Below are 8181 nucleotides of genomic sequence, written 5' to 3'. Positions count from 1 at the left end.
CTTTTATTTCCACTAGATGTATACCTCTCTGTGATGATATTGTGTTGTACTTCACTTTATACTTACCTTTTCTTTTCGCTTAGCCTTATGACCTCTTTTAACGCACTTATAAGTTGGACTATCAATAGTCTGCCTTTGTTTGCTTGTCCCAGTGCTACACTGCTGAGTACTTGTGTTTACTTCAGTTTTTTAAGTCATCAATGTTCTTCATTTCACGTTTAAAAGCATGAATGCCGTGCTACTTTTTCTAAGGTTTAAAGCTCCTCTTGATGTTCTTCCGTGTTTGCGATTTAAAAACTGGGTTGTTTTGGAAATCAACTTTGTGCAAACACAGTTAGTTTATTTTTATATTTACCCAGGCGTGTTTAGACTCCTATGTGTCATCTTCTGTGGGTCCAATTTTTATTTCTTAAAATTGCACCGCTAAATGAACTGCATTATTATACGAAGGCTTTTGTGCTCTTTTTCGTCGTTTTTAGAGTATGGAGTCAGAAGTGTCTGCTCAGATCACGTTTCGTCACATTTTGTCAGAGCGCATGTGAGGTGAACTAGTGAGTGAAAAAAATTGTGAAGAAACTGTGTGGAAACTGTGCACTGAAGAGCAGTTGATCGAGAGACCAAACAGAGTCACGAAACAGGACAAAAGCTTTTGCAGATGACATGCTGTCAGAAAACGACGAAATAGAGCACAAAAACCGGTGTATAGTAATGCAGTTCATTTAGCGATGTAACTGTAAGAAATAAAAATTGGACCCACAGAAGATGCCACACCGGTGTCGGAACATGTCTGAGTAAATATGAAACTAAACTGACTGTTTGCATAAGGCTGATTTCCAAAACAACTCAAGTTTTATGAATGTCATGTATTGTTTCCTTTGTATATAATACTTTTCGTAAGTGTTTAAAATCTCCAATTACGATTTCCTGTGTAAATTATATTTCGATTTCGTAGTTCACTATTTTCTTTTTGTGTCGTTTATGGGTAAATCACTATGAAGATGGTCTATGACTGAAACGGGTTATGAATAGATACACTACTGGCCATTAAGATTGCTACATCACGAAGATAACGTGCTACAGACTTGAAATTTAACCGACAGGAAGAAGATGCCGCGATATGCAAATGAGTAGCGTTTCAGAGCATTCACACAAGGTTCGCGCCGCTGGCGACACCTACAACGTGCTGACATGAGGAAAGTTTCCAAACAATTTCTCATACACAAACAGCAGTTGACCGGCGTTTCCTGGTGAAACGCAGTTGTGATGCCTCGTGTAAGGAGGAGAAATGCGTACCATCACGTTTCCGACTTTGATAAAGGTCGGATTGTAGCCTATCGCGATTGTACCTTATCGTATCGCGACAATGCTGCTCGTGTTGGTCGAGATCCAATGACTGTTAGCAGAATATGGAATCGGTGGGTTCAGGAAGGTAATACGGAACGCCGTGCTGGATCCCAACGGCCTCGTATCACTAGCAGGCGAGATGACAGACATCTTATCCGCATGGCTGTAACGGATCGTGCAGCCACGTCTCGATCCCTGAGTCAACAGATGGGGACGTTTGCAAGACAACAGCCATCTGCGCAAACAGTTCGACGACGTTTGCAGCAGCATGGACTATCAGCTCGGAGACCATGGCTGCGGTTACCCTTGACGCTGCATCACGGACATGAGAGCCTGCGATGGTGTACTCAACGACGAACCTGGGTACACGAATGGCAAAACGTGTTTGGCGACATCGCGGTGAACGCACATTGGAAGCGTGTATTCGTCATCGCCATACTAGCGTATAACCCGGCGTGATGGTATGGGGTGCCACTGGTTACACGTGTCGGTCACCTCTTGTTCGCATTGACGGCACTTTGAACAGTGGACGTTACATTTCAGATGTGTTACGACCCGCGGTTCTGCCCTTCATTCGATCCCTCCGAAACCCTACATTTCAGAAGGATAATGCACGACCGCATGTTGCAGGTCCTGTGCGGGCCTTTCTGGATACAGAAAATGTTCGACTGATGCCCTGGCCAGCACATTCTCCAAATCTCTCACCAATTGAAAACGTCTGGTCAATGGTGGCCGAGCAACTGGCTCGTCACAATACGTCAGTCACTACTCTTGATGAACTGTGGTATCGTGTTGAAGCTGCGTGGGCAGCTGTACCTGTACACGCCATCCAAGCTCTGTTTGACTCAATGCCCAGGCGTATCAAGGCCGTTATTACGGCCAGAGGTGGTTGTTCTGGGCACTAATTTCTCAGTATCTATGCACCCAAATTGCGTGAAAATGTAATCATAAGTCAGTTCTAGTATAATATATTTGTTCAACGAATACCCGTTTATCATCTGAATTTCTTCTTGGTGTAGCAATTTTAATGGCCAGTAGTGTAATCTACAAGACAGCACTGTCTTCATCGTGCATTTTTCCAAATATATTTACGCTGTTAATAGTTGCCTGAGGAAATATTTCTATTTTTATTCGTTGTAGAGGTACAGCTGTTAGAACGTAACGCAAATAAATGCTCATAGATGCAGTTAAGCAAAGCACATGATTAACTTCAAATAAAGTTTTCATCAATTCCACTTCCGACTTCAACGCACTTTCTGATTCTCTTAAAGAGAAAGCCGCATGGCACGAATAGCTGGGAGACCCCGCGTGGTAGGCTCAGCTGCCTAATTGAAAAGGTTTTTCTTATTCTCCGTGCTTGAAAGCACCTTTCGTTCGCTAAGTGTGAGAGCTGCGTGTGTAAGTGTGTATGTTAAGTGTAGATGACTGTAATGGTGTGTGTATAGCGTAGTGTCGTGTTCGTGTTGGTTATGATGAGAGAAAGGAGGGGGTGAAATTCGGTGCCGGCTCGCAGCATACTCTTTTCGAATAGCACCACGGGGGCTGTCAAGCTTAGAGCCCCCATCCCACTGACGGGTCATTATCAACAACGTCACATGGCATCACTCCATGAATCACTGCGGAAAGGTTTGGAGTTTAATCGAGGACATTCGTGCTGAGACCGTCTGCCGTAGAGGAAAGGGAAAATTGTCAACAGCACGCGGCGTACCCGGACGGTCACCCAACCAAGTAGTGGCCAGGCCGACGGTGCTTAACTTCGGTGGTCTGAAGGGAACCGGTGTATTCACCTCGGTACGGCCGTTAACACGAATTCTGTTGAAAACCCCACACATAGACCTTGGGAGGTCGTCTTGACGTTCTTTTTTCGTCGCTGTACTATTCGCAATCCGAACGATCAATACGCTTCTTGCATTTACTTTTGCTTCGTGTACTTCGCCTTTGAACAATCCCCACAGGCAAACTGTAAAGAGATAAGGTTCGGGGATCTTGGTGGTCAAGTAACGTGACCATTTCCCCCGTGAAGAAGACATCTGTCCTTGTAACCAATGAACCTTTTCCAATAACGCTGGAAACGCTTTTTCAACAAAGTCAAGATTAATGTATGTAAGATGACGCGATAACACAAGTCCAATCAACAGATTGCCTATTATTACACTCCACATGTTAACAGAGAGATCGTCTTGAAAATTATATCTACCGTGTCATACAGGGTGTTTCCGTAAGAGTGTGCGAAAATTTAACAGGACATAGAGGATGCTCCACTGAACATTTTGAGGTAGTGGACCTGGGGTTGGAGAAGCCAGCTTAAGGAGATAATAGGAACAAAACCACATTATTTACTTCTTTATTTACATTAGTTACAGTTAACTGCAAATGCCATCACTCACACGACGAACGTACCATTTGTACCGTAGCTTACAAAATGGGCCGAAACCGACGGTCATCAACCTCAATACAAGCATGACATCGGCGAACAAGATTCTGACGCATCCTGACAAATATTCCTGGTATGTTTCGAACCGCATCATAGGCAGCTACAATTCTGGCAACTGATTCAATCTCCTTACCCGCTGGGGTCTCATACACAAATGCCTTTAGATACCCTCATTGGAAATAATCGAGGACATTCAGTTCAGACGACCTCGCAGGCTATGGAGTAGGATCTCCCCATCCAATCCAGCGACTAGGAAATACGGCACTAACAAGGGAACCACCCCATCGCACCCCCCTCAGATTTAGTTATAAGTTGGCACAGTGGATAGGCCTTGAAAAACTGAACACAGATCAATCGAGAAAACAGGAAGAAGTTGTGTGGAACTGTGAAAAAAATAAGCAAAATATACAAACTGTGTAGTCCATGCGCAAGATAGGCAACATCAAGGATAATGTGAGCTCCGGAGTGCCATAGTCCCATGGTTAGCGTGAGCAGCTGCGAAACGAGAGGTCCTTGGTTCAAATCTTCCCTCGAGTGAAAAATTTAATTTTTTATTTTCAGCCTATTATCAAAGTTCAGGCACTCACACATAATCAACTTCGCTTTCCAAAATTCCAAGAGATGCTCAGATTTGCTTGGACATATGCAGGATTTGACGGTCTACATACGGAAAATTTTGAAAACGTTAAAAGGGAAAATTGTGCGACTGTGGAACTATTGCATTCATTTGTTGCAGTTTATGTGACAAACTCTTATGTTTTCATTACTTTGTTCGGAGTGATTATCACATCCACAAGAAAACCTAAATCATGGAAGGTAGAAGAATGTTTTAACCCATTCGCCAAGTGTACAAGTTAGGTGGGCCGACAACATATTCCTGTCATGTGACGCACATGCCGTCACCAGTGTGGTATAGAATATATCAGACGTGTGTTCCTGTGAAGGAATCGGTTGACCTATGACCTTGCGATCAAATGTTTTCGGTTCCCATTGTAGAGGCACGTCGTTTCGCCTACTAATCGCACGGTTTTGCGGTGCGGTCGCAAAACGCAGACACTAAACTTATTACAGCGAACAGAGACGTCAATGAACGAACGGACAGATCATAACTTTGCAAAAATAAAGAAAGTAAAGTTTTCATTCGGGGGAAGACTTGAACGGAGGACCTCTCGTTCTGCAGCTGCTCACGCTAACCACGGGACCACGGCGCTCGTGAGCTCATATTCTCCTTGATGTTACCTATATTGCGCATGGACTACTCAGTTTGTATATTTTGCTTATTTTTTGCATAGTCCCACACAACTTCTTCCTGTTTTCTCGATTGATCTGTGTTCAGTTTTCAAGGCCTATCCACAGTGCCAGCTTATAACTAAATCTGAGGGGGGTGCGATGTGGAGATTCCCTTGTAAGATGATTGTGGACATCCACACTGAAGCTGGGCAGTGCACCGTAATGTTGAATGGCTCTGTTGTTGATTCACAGTACGTTCTGTCTGGGGTCAATGTGAAGAAGATACAACAGAGCCACCTTATGGACAAGTAAAGTAAACAAAACCTGTATCATGCCTTCCTAGTAATAGGGCTCGTCCTTGCAGGAAATAAGGAGTGTACATGTAAATAAATAGCAGAGTACGTGTAAACTTTTACGCATGCTAGTTATAAATAATCTGGAAAACAGTAATGTTAGACAAAGCGGTAGACAAGTTTACTTCCATATCTCCTTAAGGTGGCATTTCCGACCCCAGGTTTCCAACCTCAAATTGTTCAGTCGAACATTTTTTGTGTCCTGTTACATTTTTGCACGCTCTTATGGAAACAGTGTATAGTGTTGTCAGTGCCTCCATCATTAAACAGTGTTAATGGAATTACTCGTCGATAGGCATACCTTCTGACTGATTTGATGCGGCTTTCGATGAATTCTCCTCTTGTACCAACCTCTGTATCTCAGAGTAGCACCCAGCGTCCTCATTTACTTGTTGGATGTATTCCCCGGTCTGTCTTTTACAGATTTTACCCTCTATAGCTGCCTGTAGTACAAGAGCAGCTATTCCCTGATGTCTTAACACATGTCCTGCCACCCTGTCCCTTCTTCTTGTTAGTGTTTTCCTTATGTTCCTTGCTCTGTCTATTCTGCGAAGCACCCCCTCATTCCATATCTTTTCAGTCCACCTAATTTTCAACATCTTCCTGCATGCTCCACATATCAAACGCTTCGATTCTCTTCCGATGTTCTCCTAGTCTACTTTCGATTAGCCAAAGACAAATCGCCTAGTTTCGTTTCCTTCCCCTAGGTGTTGAATCCGCTGTAACTAAGGAAAGAGGCATACGTAATGTCTGGCATATTCTTGTACGTGGAACGGTCATACACGTAATAATTTTGCGTGTTATTGTTGGAGGACTACGTTTTACAAACTGGATAATGGCTTTTCTTCAACCACACTCGGTTCCTTCACACGATCAGATGAAATATGACTGCTGGGCTGTGTACCAGTGTAATGCAGCTTAGTGAAAACACGAGTAAACATTCTTCAGTCTGATACTCTACTGTTACGACACCGTCTACCACATTTTCTACAAGTCCATTACAAAATCCATACACGAATACCATACCGCCATAGCCAACATTTGTAAGAAAGTATGGCACATTTAAATAACACGATAGCATAGAAGAATAAACCACAGTCAAAATTGCAAAATTACAATAATGTAAATTCAAGCGCAAATTCACAACTTAACATGAAAATAATAAAAAATAAAATAAATTTTTAGCCACTGCAGTATCAACACTCGAAATCAAAACTTTTGCACTCTAAATCTTTACTTATTTGATAAATACTTTAATTTCGGAGCAAATACCATATTTTCGAGATATTTTTGTGTGCGCAAGCTAATGCATCACTTTCTTTGTATTGCGTGTTTACGCATAGTATTCGGGGCATTACAAACTTACATACGCATGTCACGAAAATATGTAGCTTAATTGGTACAACGAAGTCAAGTCGTGACAGCACGATCTCATTGTCCCTAAAATGGTGGTTTGTCAGTTAGTTTGACTTTGTGTTATGTGTCTAGGTCTTGTATTTGAGCATTTTTATTTGATTTTGTAGTGTTTAGTAGTTGGTTATGGAACGACAGTAAGTAAACATTTTAGAGAGCATCTGACAATATAGTTATAATTGTTAAATACTGTAGATTTTCTCGAAAGTTCGTATTTATACATAACTTCAAGTAGCCCTATTCCAAATGTTATAAAAAGAAATATTAGCCAGTCAGTAACAGCGATCACACTTTCCTACTGTAGAACATAGTGCTGGTCTTCTTTCCCACTAAAATGATGCTAGGTGAAGTGAAGCATTACTGAGAAACTTCTAAAAACATTAGGTGTCCATAGTTCTATCTTTGTGCCATGCATAACACGGCCTCAAATAAGACTAGGATCGCAATGCCAACCCCCTTTACATATTTTGACCAATTTTCTACATATAGAGATACTATTCATTGAAACACTAGACATAAAGATTGTGTTGCTGGCGTATTTTTCACATACATTTTAGACATGTAAGCACTGCAAATTAACCCTTACCGATTTAAATGTGAAAATGACATCGTGACACTTGAAATAAACTTCGTGTATATTGTTATCTTCTTACGCCCCCATAAATGGTGCTTGGCCAGGTTTGTTCCATTTAGGCCTAGGATGGAATGTCAACTGCCTGCTTAGCTTGTTACTTAAGCAGATCACATGTGTTTTGTACAGTTATAGCACAGTTTAGACATGGGAACACTGTAAGTTACAGTCTTTATATATGTCAGACATGAAAATAACATTGTGACACTTGACACAAACGTTGTATTGCTGACGTAATAAATAACATTGACATAATAATCATGTGTGCGAGAGTTTACATATTTCTGGAAAATAATATATCACTTTTGCACGTTTCTTTTTCATAGCTGGTGAAATAATAGTTGCGGATGGGAGATGTAAGTGTGTGTGTGTGTGTGTGTGTGTGTGTGTGTGTGTGTGTGTGTGTGTGTGTGGGAGAGAGAGAAAGAGAGAGAGAGAGAGAGAGAGAGAGAGAGAGAGAGTTCAGTAGTGCCAATTTTCGCAATTCAGGTGAAGGTTGCATATTTTTAGAAAACTGTGGTACTGGCATTTTTTTTAACATGATGTCACTTCATGCAATTCAGATGGACTTAAGGATTTTTTTTAAAAAAATAATAGTACTATTGGTTCGGAATATATTTGGCGGACACATACTTACTGCATTGAGTTTATGCTGGTCCATGATGGACAGCGGACATCGACTGGTTTAGTAATTGTCAATCTCTATGAAATTCACCAATAGCCTTGAAACTTAAAATGTTATTTTATTTATTTTGAAGGCTACCAACTTCAGCATT

The 8181-nt window shown here is 41.6% G+C and overlaps 1 pseudogene; it reads right to left on the bottom strand.

Annotated features, from left to right (window-relative positions):
• Positions 1-3031: 3031 nt before the first annotated feature.
• On the bottom strand, positions 3032-3149 carry LOC126204662 (5S ribosomal RNA; annotated as a pseudogene).
• Positions 3150-8181: the final 5032 nt, after the last annotated feature.

The sequence above is a fragment of the Schistocerca nitens genome, chromosome 9, assembly GCF_023898315.1.
Source record: "Schistocerca nitens isolate TAMUIC-IGC-003100 chromosome 9, iqSchNite1.1, whole genome shotgun sequence".
Classification (NCBI taxonomy): Eukaryota; Metazoa; Arthropoda; class Insecta; order Orthoptera; family Acrididae; genus Schistocerca; species Schistocerca nitens.
This window is presented reverse-complemented; position numbering and strand designations above follow the sequence as displayed.